The sequence below is a fragment of the Somniosus microcephalus genome, unplaced genomic scaffold (genome assembly GCF_052327205.1).
Source record: "Somniosus microcephalus isolate GS21.2 unplaced genomic scaffold, FLI_Smic_1.0 scaffold175, whole genome shotgun sequence".
Taxonomy (NCBI): Eukaryota; Metazoa; Chordata; class Chondrichthyes; order Squaliformes; family Somniosidae; genus Somniosus; species Somniosus microcephalus.
The window spans coordinates 268,286-283,605 of record NW_028225362.1 but is presented as its reverse complement, the minus strand read 5'-3'; the positions used below and the strand labels follow the sequence as shown (position 1 = coordinate 283,605).

The 15,320-nt window shown below is 47.2% G+C and overlaps 1 long non-coding RNA gene across 1 annotated transcript in view; it reads right to left on the bottom strand.

Annotated features, from left to right (window-relative positions):
- Nucleotides 1–15,320, bottom strand: part of LOC147082101 (uncharacterized) — a 73,991-nt gene that overhangs the window by 9,590 nt on the left and 49,081 nt on the right. Inside the window, exon 2 of the long non-coding RNA XR_015076305.1 lies at nucleotides 9,630–9,680. This is a non-coding gene — a long non-coding RNA (uncharacterized LOC147082101). The remainder of the gene's footprint in view (nucleotides 1–9,629; nucleotides 9,681–15,320) is intronic.

Genomic DNA, 15,320 nt, shown 5'->3' with positions numbered 1-15,320 from the left:
AGAACTGAGAAATACCAAGGGGCAGAAAACGTTAGTGGGAGTGGTGTATAGACCCCCAAACAGTAATGCAGAGGTTGGGGATGGCATTAAAAGGGAAATTAGAGATGTGTGCAATAAGGGCACAGCAGTCATCATGGGTGACTTTAATCTACATATAGATTGGGCTGACCAAATTAGTAACAATACTGTGGAGGAGGAATTCCTGGAGTGTATACGGGATGGTTTCTTGGACCAATATGTCAAGGAACCAACTAGGGATCAGGCCATCTTAGGCTGGATATTATGCAATGAGAAAGGATTAATTAGCAATCTTGTGCGAGGCCCCTTGGGTCGGAGCAATCATAATATGATAGAATTCTTCATTAAGATGGAGAGTGAAGTAGTTGACTCAGAGACTAAGGTCCTGAATTTAAATAAAGGGAACTATGATGGTATGAGACGTGAGCTGGGTAGGATTGATTGGGTAATGTCACTCAAAGGATTGATGGTGGATAGGCAATGGCAAACATTCAAAGATTGCATGGATGAACTACAGAATTTGTTTATCCCAGTCTGGCATAAAAATAACTCAAAAAAGGTGACTCAACCGTGGCTAACAAGGGAAATTAGGGATAACATAAGATCCAAAGAGAGGACATATAAATTGGCCAAAAAAAGCAGCAAACCTGAGGATTGGGAGCAGTTTTGGATTCAGCAAAGGAGGACCAAGGGATTAATTAAGAGGGGGAAAATAGATTATGAAAGTAAGCTGGCAGGGAACACAAAAACTGACTGTAAAAGCTTTTATAGATATGTGAAGAGAAAAAGATTGGTGAAGTCAAGCGTAGGGCCCTTACAGTCAGAATCAGGGGAATTTATAATGGGGAACAAAGAAATGGCAGACCAACTAAATACATATTTTGGTTCTGTCTTCACAAAGGAGGACACAAATAACCTCCCAGAGATGTCGGGGAACATAGGGACTAATGAGAGGGAGGAACTGAAAGAAATCAGTATTTGTAAGGAAATGGTGTTGGGGAAGTTGACTGGATTGAACGCCTATAAATCCCCAGGGCCTGATAATCTACATCCTAGGGTACTTAAGGAAGTGGCCCTGGAAATAGTAGATGCATTGCTGGTCATCTTCCAGAACTCGATAGACTCTGGAACAGTACCCATGGATTGGAGGGTAGCTAATGTTACCCCACTATTCAAAAAAGGTGGTAGAGAAAAAGCAGGGAATTATAGACCGGTAAGCCTGACATCGGTAGTGGGGAAAATGCTAGAGTCCATTGTAAAAGATGTAATAGCAGAGCACTTGGAAAGCAGTGACAGGATCGGACAAAGTCAACATGGATTTACAAAAGGTAAATCGTGCTTGACTAATCTACTGGAATTTTTTGAGGATGTAACTGGTAAAATAGATAAGGGAGAACCAGTGGATGTGGTGTATTTGGACTTTCAGAAGGCTTTCGATAAGGTCCCGCATAAGGGATTAGCGTGCAAAATTAAGGCACATGGGATTGGGGGCAAGGTTTTGACTTGGATAAAGAACTGGTTGGCAGATAGAAAGCATAGAGTTGGAATAAACGGGTCATTTTCCGAGTGGCAGGCAGTGATTAGTGGGGTACCGCGGGGATCGGTCCTAGGACCCCAGCTGTTCACGATATATATTAATGATCTGGACAAGGGAATTGGATGTAATATCTCCAGATTTGCAGATGACACAAAGCTGGGTGGGAGGGTGTGCTGTGAGGAGGATGTCGTGAAACTCCAGTACAATTTGGACAGGTTGGGTGATTGGGCAGAAACATGGCAAATGCACTATAATGTGGATAAATGTGAGGTTATCCACTTTGGTGGCAAAAACAGGAAGGTAGCTTATTATTTGAATGGCAATAGATTGGGAGAAGGGGAAGTGCAAAGAGACCTGGGTGTTCTTGTGCACCAGTCGCCGAAGGTAAGCATGCAGGTGCAGCAGGCGGTTAAGAAGGCAAATGGAATGTTGGCCTTCGTAGCGAGAGGGTTCGAGTGCAGGAACAAGGTTGTCTTGCTGCAATTGTACAGGGCCTTGGTGAGACCGCACCTTGAGTGCTGTGTGCAGTTTTGGTCGCCTTATCTGAGGAAGGATATTCTTGCCATGGAAGGAGTGCAGCGAAGATTCACCAGGCTGATACCTGGGATGGCAGGAATGACGTATGAGGAGAGATTGGTTCGATTGGGCTTATACTCACTGGAGTTTAGAAGATTGAGAGGGGATCTCATCGAAACCTATAAAATTCTGTCAGGCCTGGACAGACTAGATGCAGGAAGGATGTTCCCGATGGCCGGGGAGTCCAGAACTAGGGGTCATAATCTAAAGATAAGGGGTAAGCCATTTTGGACTGAGATGAGGAGGAATTTCTTCACCCAGAGAGTGGTGAACCTGTGGAACTCTCTACCACAGAAGGCAGTTGAGGCCAATTCATTAAATATATTCAAGAAGGAGTTGGATATATTTCTTAAGGCTAAAGGGATCAAGGGATATGGAGAGAAGGCAGGGACAGGGTACTGAATTTGGATGATCAGCCATGATCTCATTGAATGGCGGAGCAGGCTCGAGGGGCCGAATGGCCTACTCCTGCTCCTATCTTCTATGTTTCTATGTTTCTATGTTTAGCACACCATGCATCATCAGATTTTACTGGGCCACATCAAGCTCTACTGGGCCTCACTCTCCTCTGCTACTCTAGGATCATCTTGGAGTGGAAAGATAACCCCTGGTTTCTGTGGTGTATGTAACCTGTTCCACCTTAAGAGAACTTAAGCCTGTTCCACCTTAAGAGATGTACTACTTTCTCTGGCTGCTGTATACGTAATACCGGTGGTGACCACCGGTACATAAGTACTGTGTAGTGATATTGTATTTAGTATAGTCCTGACCTCCAACTAGTAAAGACCTGTTGAACTTTATTCTTGTAGTCTGTGTCAGTAATTAATCTTAATACAACTGGAACACACAGACTTAACAGTGGCGACGAGTCCGATTCTTACCCTGCGGCAGTTTATATCCACGGCGGCTTCGTCCACAGAACGGGCGTCGAAGAGAGGCATCCACCCTCATCACCCTGCTGGAAGACACGTCGCGCGGCAGGCATCGAGAACCCGGAGTGCAGAAGACATCCTGAACTCGAAGCCTCCATCAGCGGCAGTCAGCTATCTTCTTTCTACCTCGGTGGTGGGTAAGCCGGTCAGCGACGCGAGCAGAAAGTCGGCCGAGTTGGCTGTACAGACGGGGGGAGGAAGACGGAGGAATAAGGGCGGTGAGATCGATCGCGACCGGAGATAAGGGCCGGGCCGCATTTGGGCCGAAAGGCGCAGCGCGGGGACATCGATCGCGGCTGGTGATAAGGGCCGGGCCGCTTTCGGGCCAAAAAGGCACAGCGTCTGGGGCGACTGAAGGCGCGAGAGCCACGGTGAAGGCGAACGCAGCCAGTGCTAATAACCGGCCTGCAAGAAGGGCTGCGAGGCGCGACATCGGGGAAGCGCGAATGCCCGAGGGAGCCGCGGTGAAGCAGAGACAGCGTCGGGGGAGTTACTAACCGCTGGGAAAGGGGAGCAGCAGCGGCATGCCAAACGCCATTGCAGCCAGTGGGTGAAGCCCGCCAAGCACGGGAAAACCGCCATTTTGTAGGCGGAGGACGAAGACAAGAGCGGGAAGCCGCCATCTTGGGATAAAATTAATTGCAACGATGCCTAAACATGGGAACATTGATACCTTTGATAGCGACATCGAGGATTGGGCCATGTATGTAGAACGCATACAAAATTATTGTAAAGCAAATAAAATCCCAGATGCAGAGAAAGCACTAACTTTATTGAACTTAATGGGTGCAAAGACATACGGGCAATTGAAACACCTTTTATCACCAGATGAACCGACGGATAAGACGTTCGAGGAGATTGTTACTGTCCTGAAAAATCATCTAAACCCCACGCCGCTGATGCTAGCGGAACGATTTAAATTTTACAGCAGAAGGCAGCTGAAGGATGAAAGCAATGCTGAATATTTAATGGAATTGCGTAAGCTAGCAAAATACTGTCAGTTTGGAACGGGACTGACAGAAGCGCTAAGAGATAAATTTGTGTGTGGATTATTAAAAGAAGATACACAAAAGCGACTGCTCGAGGAGAATGAGCTGACGCTTGAGAAAGCGGTCACTATGGCAGCAGCACACGAAGCCGCAGCGAGAGGCACGGCAGTAATGCAGCTACGGTCACCGGAACTCAGTACAAATAAATTGGGTTTGAGTACTGTAAAATGTTATCGTTGTGGAAAGACAACACACGATCAGAACCAGTGTTGGTTTAAAAACCAAGAATGCAGAACGTGTGGCAGGCTTGGCCACATAGCTAAAGTATGCCGGTCAGGAAAGAAGACCAGCAACAAAAGGTCACCGCAAGGAAAATACATAAAGGTGCACAAGGTGACAAAGACCAGTTCAAACGAACAGAAGTCAGATTCAGACGCTAGCAGTAATGAACTGGGTAGCTTAAGAGTACACAACGTTGGTAAGGATGCAGATCTCCAGACAATTTGGGTCACTCTTCAGATAGCAGGAGTCCAAGTAAAGATGGAATTGGACACTGGATCGGCATTGACGGTCATGAATAAGAAAGATTACAAAAGGTTATTCCAACATATTCCCCTACGGGATACGGAGATTATATTGAAAACATACACGGGGCAAAGAGTGTACCCCATCGGAAAGATAGAGGTAAAAGTGGTCCACAAGGGCGAAGAAAGCCAAGTAATGGACTTATATGTGCTACCTGAAGGAGGTCCACCACTACTGGGACGGGAGTGGATTAGGAAAATGAATATGGACTGGCACTCCTTAAAAGCACTAACGGTAGATTCCGGGGAAACAGATGTCAAACCTAAACGATTGTCCAAAATATTGGATGATGCTAAAGAGGTGCTCCAGCAAGGACTGGGAACACTGAAAGGAATTACGGCAAACATCAAGATTGATGAACATGCACAACCAAAATTTTTCAAAGCCAGACCGGTACCCTATGCAATACGACCTACTGTAGAAGCGGAACTGGAAGCGCTAGAACGTTCAGGTGTACTGTCTAAGGTAGATTGGAGTGAGTGGGCTACGCCCATTGTTCCCGTTATGAAACGTCCTTCGAGCAACAAGCCAGGAGAACCAGGGAAGGTTCGCATCTGTGGAGATTTCAAGATCACCGTTAATCCGGTGCTTCACGCGGTGCAGTATCCGCTTCCGCGGATTGAGGATATTTTTGCTTCGTTGTCTGGCGGGAAACACTTCACCAAGATAGACCTGGCGCAGGCGTACTTGCAGATGGAGGTTGAAGAAGAGTCACGCCAGTACCTCACGATCAACATGCATAGAGGTTTGTACCGGTATAATAGGCTGGTTTTTGGAGTGGCATCGGCTCCGGCAATTTGGCAGAGGGCCATGGAGCAGGTATTACAGGGAATTCCAGGCACACAATGTTACCTGGACGATATTCTGATTACAGGTGATGGTGATTAAGAACACCTCGCAAACTTGGAACTGGTGCTCAACAGACTGAAAGAGTATGGACTTAGAGTTAATCGGCAGAAATGTGAGTTCTTTCAGAAGCGGATCTTGTACTGTGGTCATGTCATTGACCGGGAGGGGCTTCATAAGTCTCCTGACAAGATAGAGGCAGTTGTAAAGGCTCCCGCTCCGGATAATGTCTCTCAGTTGAGGTCGTTTCTGGGATTGATTAACTATTACCATAAGTTTCTACCGAATCTATCCACAGTACTGCACCCGCTGAACGCTCTTTTACAGAAGGGGGTACCATGGGAATGGAGCGAAAACTGCAAGAAAGCATTTCGCAAAAGCAAAGAATTGATCACCTCAGAGGAAGTGTTGGCTCACTTCAACCCGACACTGCCTATTCGGTTGGCTTGTGATGCTTCTCCATATGGTATTGGGGCAGTACTCTCACACAAGTTGCCAAATGGCACGGAAAGGCCAGTCGCGTTTGCATCCAGATCATTGACCTCCGCTGAGCGCAACTATGCGCAGATCGATAGGGAGGCTCTCAGCCTTGTATGGGGAGTGAAGAAGTTTAATCATTACCTGCAGGGCCAAAAATTCACACTTCTGACAGACCATCAGCCGTTGGTATCCATTTTTAACCCTAAGAAGGGTGTTTCGGTGATGACAGCACAGCGACTCCAGAGGTGGTCCCTTTTCCTAGGGGCACATCAATATCAAATAGAATTCAAAGGTACAAAGCGGCATGGCAATGCTGATGGGCTGTCGCGCCTGCCACTACCTGAAGCAGAAGAGATGACGAAAGTTGACCCTGTTGAGTTATTTCATTCGACCATCATCGAGTGTTTACCAGTCACCAATGCAAGTATTGAAAGAGAAACCAGGAACGACCCGACACTGTCCCGAGTTTACGAGGTGACAGTGAAGGGATGGCCAACACATGGTGATCCTCTGTTACCGGCATTCTCGGCAAGGCGAGACCAGCTGTCCGTCTGCCATGGTACTTTGATGTACGGGACAAGAGTGATTATTCCTCCCAAGTTACGGGAAAGAGTTCTAAAGGAACTGCATGAAGGTCATCTGGGGGGAGTTAAGATGAAAAGTCTTGCTAGGGCTTATGTATGGTGGCCGGGCATTGACCAACAGATAGAGGAGTTGACAAAAAGCTGCGCTGGGTGCCAAAAAGTGCAAAATGCACCTCCGATCGCACCGCTACACCCATGAATGGCCTTCAGCCCCATGGCAACGCGTACATATTGACTTTGCTGGTCCATTCATGGACTCCATGTCCCTAATTGCGGTGGACGCACATTCCAAATGGCCAGAAGTGATCAAGATGAATACCACTACTTCAGAAAAGACAATTGCGGTGTTAAGAACAATATTCGCAAGGAACGGATTGCCAGAACAGATATGTTCGGACAACGGACCACAGTTCGTGTCGGAAGAATTCCAAAAATTCTTAAAGAAGAATGGGGTGAAACATTATACCTCTGCCCCATATCATCCGGCGACAAACGGGTTGGCCAAGAGATTTGTCCAAACATTCAAAAAGGCAATAAAGGCCATGAACGATGATCAGATTCCGTTACAACACAAGGTGGACAATTTCCTACTGGCATATCGAAACGCCGCTCATGCAGTGACTAACCAAAGTCCTGCCATGATGTTTTATAACAGGAGGTTGCGGTCCAGGTTGGACTTGTTAAAGCCAAATGTGCGGAGGGAAGTGGAAAACAAACAGTTCCGGCATATTAATAACAAATCCACTCGAAGTTTCGACGTAGGACAACCAGTGTTGGCAAGGGGCTATGGAAACGAAAAATGGCAGTCCGGAACAATTCGGGCCAGACAAGGACCTCTGATGTACACAGTAGATATTGGTAACAATGTGATAAGGCGTCATGCGGATCAACTGGTAGAATCAAGAGCAAGGGTCGAACCCATGGTTGCGACAGAGACAACTGTGGAAGACGTTAATGAACCTGAAGCATCTACCTCGGCAGGGACTGTACCTGATGATGACGTCCAATACATAGGAAACCAACAAGAAGAGTCACCTCAGCAACAAGAATCAGAGACCACTGAAAGGCGTTATCCAAACCGAATCAGAAGCCTCCTGAGAGACTGAACCTTTGAACTGTTTATACCTGAAGTTATATATGTATATATGTTATGATGTTATGTTAAATGGGGATATGACTGTTAAGCTAAAAAGGGAGGATTGTGGTGTATGTAACCTGTTCCACCTTAAGAGAACTTAAGCCTGTTCCACCTTAAGAGATGTACTATTTTCTCTGGCTGCTGTATACGTAATACCGGTGGTGACCACCGGTATATAAGTACTGTGTAGTGATATTGTATTTAGTATAGTCCTGACCTCCAACTAGTAAAGACCTGTTGAACTTTATTCTTGTAGTCTGTGTCAGTAATTAATCTTAATACAACTGGAACACACAGACTTAACAGTTTCTTTTCTTGATGTTCAACTATCTTCTTAATTTCCTCTACCCAGCCCTCGCCTATAACAAGTGGGAGGAGCTTACGGGCTTCTTCATCACACAATTCCAGGGACTGGAGAGGGTGGAAGTCCCACTAACGCCTGTGGAGGGTGCCAGAATATGGACTGGGCCTTTAAATTACAGTGAGCAGGGCCGTGGCATACCTTCTGTCTGTTCCGTTGGTTTGGCTGCTGTGCGCCTGTAAAAACCTGACCGCAGCATACACAGCGCAAGCTACGGTCACTTGCAAACCAATTACAAACAGACATTAGGCCCCCGATTTACATATCAAATGGGCCTAATGCCAGTTTCAGGCACATACCCAGGACGCCTACTGAGCAGCCCGATCTAATATGGCGGGTGATGCACCTCTGGCACGGAATGAGCGCATGCACACTGTCCATCATGTTGGACCCTTAGGCGCAGCTCAATCGAATTTCTAGGCCCTTGTTCCCTATGTTGGGTTTGGCAATGCACTGAATGCGCTCTAAAATTTGAATACTTAGACTGAAAAATATTTGGTTACAAAACGGCGCCATGGCGATTATCCCTTTGCATCTGCCATCTCACATGGAAACACCAGCCTCCAACACTGGGAAGCAAGTAGGAGCAGATGTATCACACCACGCCTAACCAATAAATGCTTTCCAAAGTGGCAATGAACTAACAGACATTGGAAGTATAATAAGAAAATGTTACTTGCTGTATTTTACAAGGCCCTGCTCCCAGCACGGAGCCTTGCTCAAGGGGGTGTCAATCAGGGAATCGGACTTGCAGAATCTCGTGACGATTCTTTGATCCACGTTCCCATTGAGCAAGGCTCCAACCAGGAGCCTCACCTCACCTCACAGTAATTACCTTATTGTAGTGTGGACTTACTGCAAACCAAAAATGCATACTGGGAGTGGAGTATCATACAAAATTAACCATCAATGTTTCTACCAACATAACTTACCTGTGGCACTCATGAACTGTTGCAAAAAAACTTTGCTTATATTCCCTTGAGTATAGAAGATTGAGGGGTGAACTAATCTAGATGTTTTAAATGGTAAAATGATTCTATAAGATAGATACAGAGAAACTATTTCCTCTACTGGGGGAATCCAGAACAAGGGAGCATTATCTTAAAATTGGAGCCAGACCATTCAGAAGTGAAATCAGGAAGCACTTCTCCACATGAAGGGTAGTAAAAATCTGGAACTATCTCTACCAAAAGGCTGTGGCTGCTGGGTCAATTGAAACTTTCAAGACTGAGATCGATAGATTTTGTTGGGTAAGGATAGCAAGGTATGTGGAGCAAAGGCAGGTAAATGGAGTTGAGGTACAGATCAGCCATGATCTAAATGAATGGTGGAATAGGCTCAAGTGGTTGAATGGCCCACTCCTGTTCCTATGTCCTGATGAATTATGCAGCCAATGCCAATTAATTTTCTGCAAACCATCAGACCACAACGGGCTTCCTTTATCTTTACAACAACTAGGACTGTCAGGCTCCCCTCCCCTCTCCAAGTTGCCATCAGAAGACACCTTGCTTCCCTTTTAACAGATTACCACATTTTTATAAACTACAAGACATATTTTGTAAATTTTTGATTATTTTACTCACCTCGTTGAAGTCAGCTTCTCTTTCGGAGAATCTTTGATTTGACAGAAAAGTCTGAAAAAGGTGAAACACTAATGAAAAGTTCCTTAATGCAATTTTCAAATATTTGCTTTTAAAGCCAGCAGCAGCCTTGGATGCCAGGTTTTATAAATAGGCACATGAAGTACAAGAGTAAAGAGGCAACAATAACTTGCACAAGGCAATGATTAGGCCACAGTTGGAGTGCTGTGTGCAATTTTTGGTGCTCCTTTATATAAAGGACATAGGGGATGAAATTGGTTTCCGTCCGTAGAACAAAATGACCTCATAGTGAATCGGCTGCTGGTTTTACATCATTGGCTTCAATGGAAAAGAAAATTGGAAAAACTATTAGCTCCATCGCGAGCCTACAGCATAGATTCACCAGGACAAGTCTAGGAATGAGAAACTATAGTTCTGGGGAGAAACTTGAGTTACTCGGATTATTTCCGCGGGAGCAGAGAAGGCCAAGGGCAGATGTGACACCAGTTTCTAAAATGGTGAAACGACTTGACAGGGTTAACCGGGAAAATCTATTCCCTCTAATTGCGAGTCACAGGGAGTGATTGAGGCAGAAACCATTGCATCTATTAAGGGAAAATGGGATAAATATTTGAAGCAGAGGGGAGAAAGCAGGGCAGTGTGATCAGTTTGGATTGCTCTAGCAAAGAGCCATAGACACGATAGGCTGAATGATCGCAAACTGTGTTGTGAACTTCTATAGTTCTATGGGAGTTGTTTTTGACATTAATTTCTATTTTTTAATGTTTATATTTATACCACTTTTGTGTAGTTGAAAACTATTGAATACATTTTTGCAATAAAGGGTAATTTATTCAGGCTTTGGGACTAGGACTACTTTCATATTCTACTTAGTCTTCAGAGCTACCACAGTGAATGCTCCACTATATACAGGGTATTTATAATATCTCAGTAACTTGTCAAGGAGTTGATTTAATTTTTAATCTCTTGTGACTCATGGGCATCATAAAGATAAATGATTTCGAACGGGCAATCGTGCCAGTGTTCGACCGAGGAGTCAAGTAACATACAGGGCTCCACAGGGGAGTCCTCTTACAAAAATGATGGAAAAAATAACTGGATATGAAAATCACCACATATTCAAGGTTTTCTCCCACTATGGAGGCGAAATTGGTCTTCAGCAGTAGCGCAAAACAGGCACTAGAGAATCGGCCGCCCGCTTTACACCCTGCCTGACTTTCTTTTCCAATTTTGAAAGATTTTCAGGCTGGGTGTAAAACAGGCTGCCGATTCACTAGCACCCGTCTTGTGCTACTGCCCAAGACCGATTGCACCCCCATAGTAATTACAGCTAGAGTAGTTCATGTTGAGGCAATGTTTAAATTGATATCCAGAGGTAGAATGTAGGTGAAAATATTTTCATTGGTGTCTGCCACATTTTGGGAGTGTTTTTTGAGCATTATTCCACTGAAAAGATTTGGAAACAAGTTACATTTAAACATTGAGGTTTTTTTTAAAAAGCAAAGTCTGTTCACACAAGCTTAATAAATATACCGAGACAAAAGGGCCTAGAAATTCAGTAAGGCGCTGCAAGCTTTGCACCCAGTTACCGCCTAAAGAGGGTTTCTGCGCCAGTATAGGAGGTTGCGCTGATATTGAGCTCGGCGGTAATGGCGGCGGTAGCCGGTAGCGCTGCGCCGGCACCAATGACGTCATCGGTGTGCGCAGTGCCCCGTTTCCGCCCCGATGCCGGCCCGACGCCCATATTCAGTTGCCGCCGCCTCCTCCGTGGCGGCCGCTACTAACATCCGGAGACCAGGGCCTTACTGCAGCCTTAGTGGGGCGCATAAAGGTGGAGGTGCGGCCGGCCGCTTTTTCGGCGGCCGCCTGCCCGCACCTCCTTCCCCGGCCTCCTCCACCACCCCCCCCGCGGCATTGCCGGCTGCTTTCCACGAGCCCGGCACTTCTCCGTGGTGCCGGGCTCATTTGCCGGCACAATCCAGCGGCGATCTCCCCGTTGCAGGCACCTCCACCTTAAGAGAAGGAGGAGGCCTGCAGTACCGCAGCCTGCCGCACCGCATCGGGTGGCGCAGCGGCACTTAGAGCGCTGAAATTCAGTTTCTGCGCCCCAAGCGGGGGCGGGTACACCCTGGAATAGCGGCCGGTTCAGACTTGGGGCGCAAAAAGCGAATATCGGACGGTCGCACATGGCTCCGCGCCCAGCGCTAACTTTTGGCCGTTAGCCAGCTGGCGGGGCCATAGTGAATTTCTAGGCCAAGGTGTTTAAAATGCTAATAAGCTAGGCATCAAAATTATTTCCCCATAGGCTATAAGCATTTCTTTAGCCTGTCTCAGTCATCGATAAAAAACCTCCCACCAATTGTGTTGGGAGGTCCCTGGTTCCAGATGTTTGGCAGGGGTTGTCTGGCATAGGTCCTTCCCTCTGGTTGTGAACAGAGGGAGATAATAATGGGGACAGGGCTGACAGTCAAGTTTTTAAACAAACAGAAGACTGCAAGGACAAGCTTTTGTGAGACTCAATAGGTTAGAATGCAGGAGAGTCATTAGAAGTTATTTTGTTTGAGTCAAGCAAGATTACCCACTGATGTGGGGATATGTAGCACGTTCATTATTTTGTATTATTACGCAAAGATATGTTGTACTGACTGAACTAAATGAGTCCCATCATTACTGTGCTGTACGTTCACTTGCTGTGAAATAAAACAGCTTGACGATTTGTATTTAGCCTTATCTTACCAAGGGGGAGAAATTGGGCACCTCAGTGCCTCCCGTTAGCACCTCCAGGGGATGCTAACGGGCCTTAAACACTTACCGACCGGGCGCGGCAAGAAGATTGACTCCCGCTATATTCGGCGGGAGGTTTGTGGCGGCGTTATGGCGTTGCACCCCGATCTCCTTTGCCCAGAGATCATGACATCATCACCGTGCACATTGTCCCGGACCCGAACTTCAGTTCCACCCCCTGCAGCATCACCGGGCAACAACACCTACAGCTGCAGGAAGCGTTCACTGGGAGGCTGGGCGCTTCGGGGGTGATACTTAAAGGCGAGGTGGCCGAGGTAAGTAAAAAGAATTCTGAAATGCTCTCTCTTTTTTTTCTCGTCTTCGCCAGCGATCAGCCCAGCACTCTGTTGCAGTGCATCGTGCTGGTTGGGCCGGATCACGGCTGCCGTCGAGGACCAGGTAAGTTGCTTTCCATTGCAGAACCTGCAGCGATGGCCCTTCCCTTTAAGAGAGGGAAGGAGCCTATCAACGCGGCAGTGCTGCACGGCCCAGTGTGCAGCGCTGGACACCTACCGCCCCGTCTGTTGCCTGTTGCGCTCCAGGAAGGAAGTGGAGCGCTTGATTTAGTGCTTCGCTTCCTTCCTGGAACGCAAATCCCGAATTATTTTAAAAGTTGAAAAACATTAGTGCCTGGCGCTAATTTTTTCAACTTTTAAAAGTTAGCGCCCCAAACGGGGCGATACCGAATTCTCCCCCCGACAAAGTGTTTTCTTGGTCCACCTATGAAAAGATTGGAGAGGTGCATGGGGAGACACATGCTAAAGACATGAATATCCAACTCAGATCTCAAGGGGATATTATTTTTACACCCCTGGTTACACTTTTGTGTAGTTAGATATTAGGCAGTATCGGCACACCCGTAAACATAAGACATTCAGACCTAGAAATTCAGTTAGGGGCGCCCAGCTCGCCTGGGCGCCGGAATTACCGCTGCGCGTGGAGCCACTTGCGCCAGCGGGAAATTCAGTTTCAGTGCCCCAAGTGGAAGCCGGCCGCTAAACAAGGGTTTTGGCGCCCTGCTTGGGGCGCTGAAACTGAATATCGGCGTGTAAAGTGCCGCAGCGCCACCCGCTGCGGCACGGCAGCCTGTGGTACTGCAGGCCTTCCTCTCATTCTTAAGGGGGAGGTGCCTGCAACAGCGCGATCCCCGCTCGCGAGTGCCGGCAAATGAGCCCGGCACCAAGGAGAAGTGCCGGGCTCTCTGGAAACAGCCGGCAATGCCGCGGGGGGGGGGGGGTGTAGGAGGCCGGGGAAGGAGGTGCGGGCAGGCGGCCGCCGAAAAAGCGGCCGGCCGCACCTCCACCTTAACTCGCCCCACTACCGGCACAGGTAGGCCCCGTGTACCGGTCGCTGTTTGCAGCCGGCACGGGGGAGGCGGCAGCAACCAAATATGGCCAGCGGGGCGATAGCAGGGCGCTGCGCACACCGATGACATCATCGGTGGTGGCACAGCGCTACTGGCTAGCACCGCCATTAGCGCCCCGCTAAATATCGCGGTAGGTTTGCACAGTGGCGCAAAAGCCCTCTTTGGGCGCAAACTGGTGGCGCAGGCCACTGAATTTCTAGGCCTATGTCTGGTTCCAGGAACAACCAGCACTGCTATACTTAAGAGAATATTGAAGGCAAAACTGAAAATTGTACCAGTGATGTTGGATGAATGAATAAAACTGCTACATTGAAATAGCCTAAAAATATTTGAGAAACAAGGATAAAATATCTGGTTAAGAATAGGATTGGAGTCTTAGGGATAAGTGTAGACTGGGATGATCAAATTCTCCTTGGTAAACAGGATTTCCACCGCACTTCTGGTAAATTAACACCGGAGGAGCGGGCGCAGCTCCAAGGAATTTCCAGGCCTATGGTTCTTCTGCTGTTGGGACTGGGGGAGGGAATGTTACTTGCAGGGCCAACAGGCCCAGTTTCAACAATGGAGATGTCAGCATGGATTAATATTCTTGGGTTTTACTGAATTATATACGTGTGTCTGAAAGCTTTTTTATTGAACTTTTCCTCAGAAGTTTTAAATTGTCATTTCTCATTCTATTATTCATCAGTGTTCTTAAAGTCAGCACCACATGGGTAATTCCAATTGCTTCTATAATGTTCACTGCACTTTAACAAATTATTTTATGTGAAGCACTTCAAGATGTTTCACAGAAATGTGATAAGGCACTGAATCAAAGCTAGCCTCTTTCCTTCTCCCTTTCGATCTATCACAAGGGGATATATGGTCAGGCAATCCATGTATCAGCCTTATCATTGTTTGATAGATTTATATCAGGTAGATGCTGAGAGGTTGCTTCTCCTGGCTGAAGTGTATAGAACTAGGGGGCATAGTCTCAGGATAAGAGGTAGGTCATTTAAGACTGAAATGAGGAGGAATTTCTTCACTCAGAGCATTGTGAATATTTGGAATTCTCTGCCCTAGAGGCGCTGTGGATGTGGAGTCTTTGGGCTCGAATTTCCAAGCCCCGTAGAGGCGGGAGTGGTGGGAAAATTGCAGAATCGGGGAGCAGGAACCCATCCTGCCCCCAACCCGCCTCCGTGCCAATGTCCCAGGAGGCGGGTATCCGTCCTGTGCTGGGAGCCGCCTCCCCGAGGCGGGAAGGGGATTAGTGGCAATTAACTGCTTGTTAACAGGTAGTTAACATGCAGTTTTTTGCCTAATCCCTATTTTTAGCCCTGAAGTGTGGGCTTCCCGACGGCTCCGAACCACGCCAAGTTAGCAAGGCGGACCGTCGGTCTGAAGGGGTTGGAGGGGTCGAGATGTCCGTTGTGCAGGTGAGTGATGGGTGCATGTGTGCAGAGGGTAAGTGTGTGAGGTAAGTGTAAAGTGTTTTAATAAGTTTTACTTACCTTTACTTTCTCCTGCAGGCTTTCTTCCTTCAG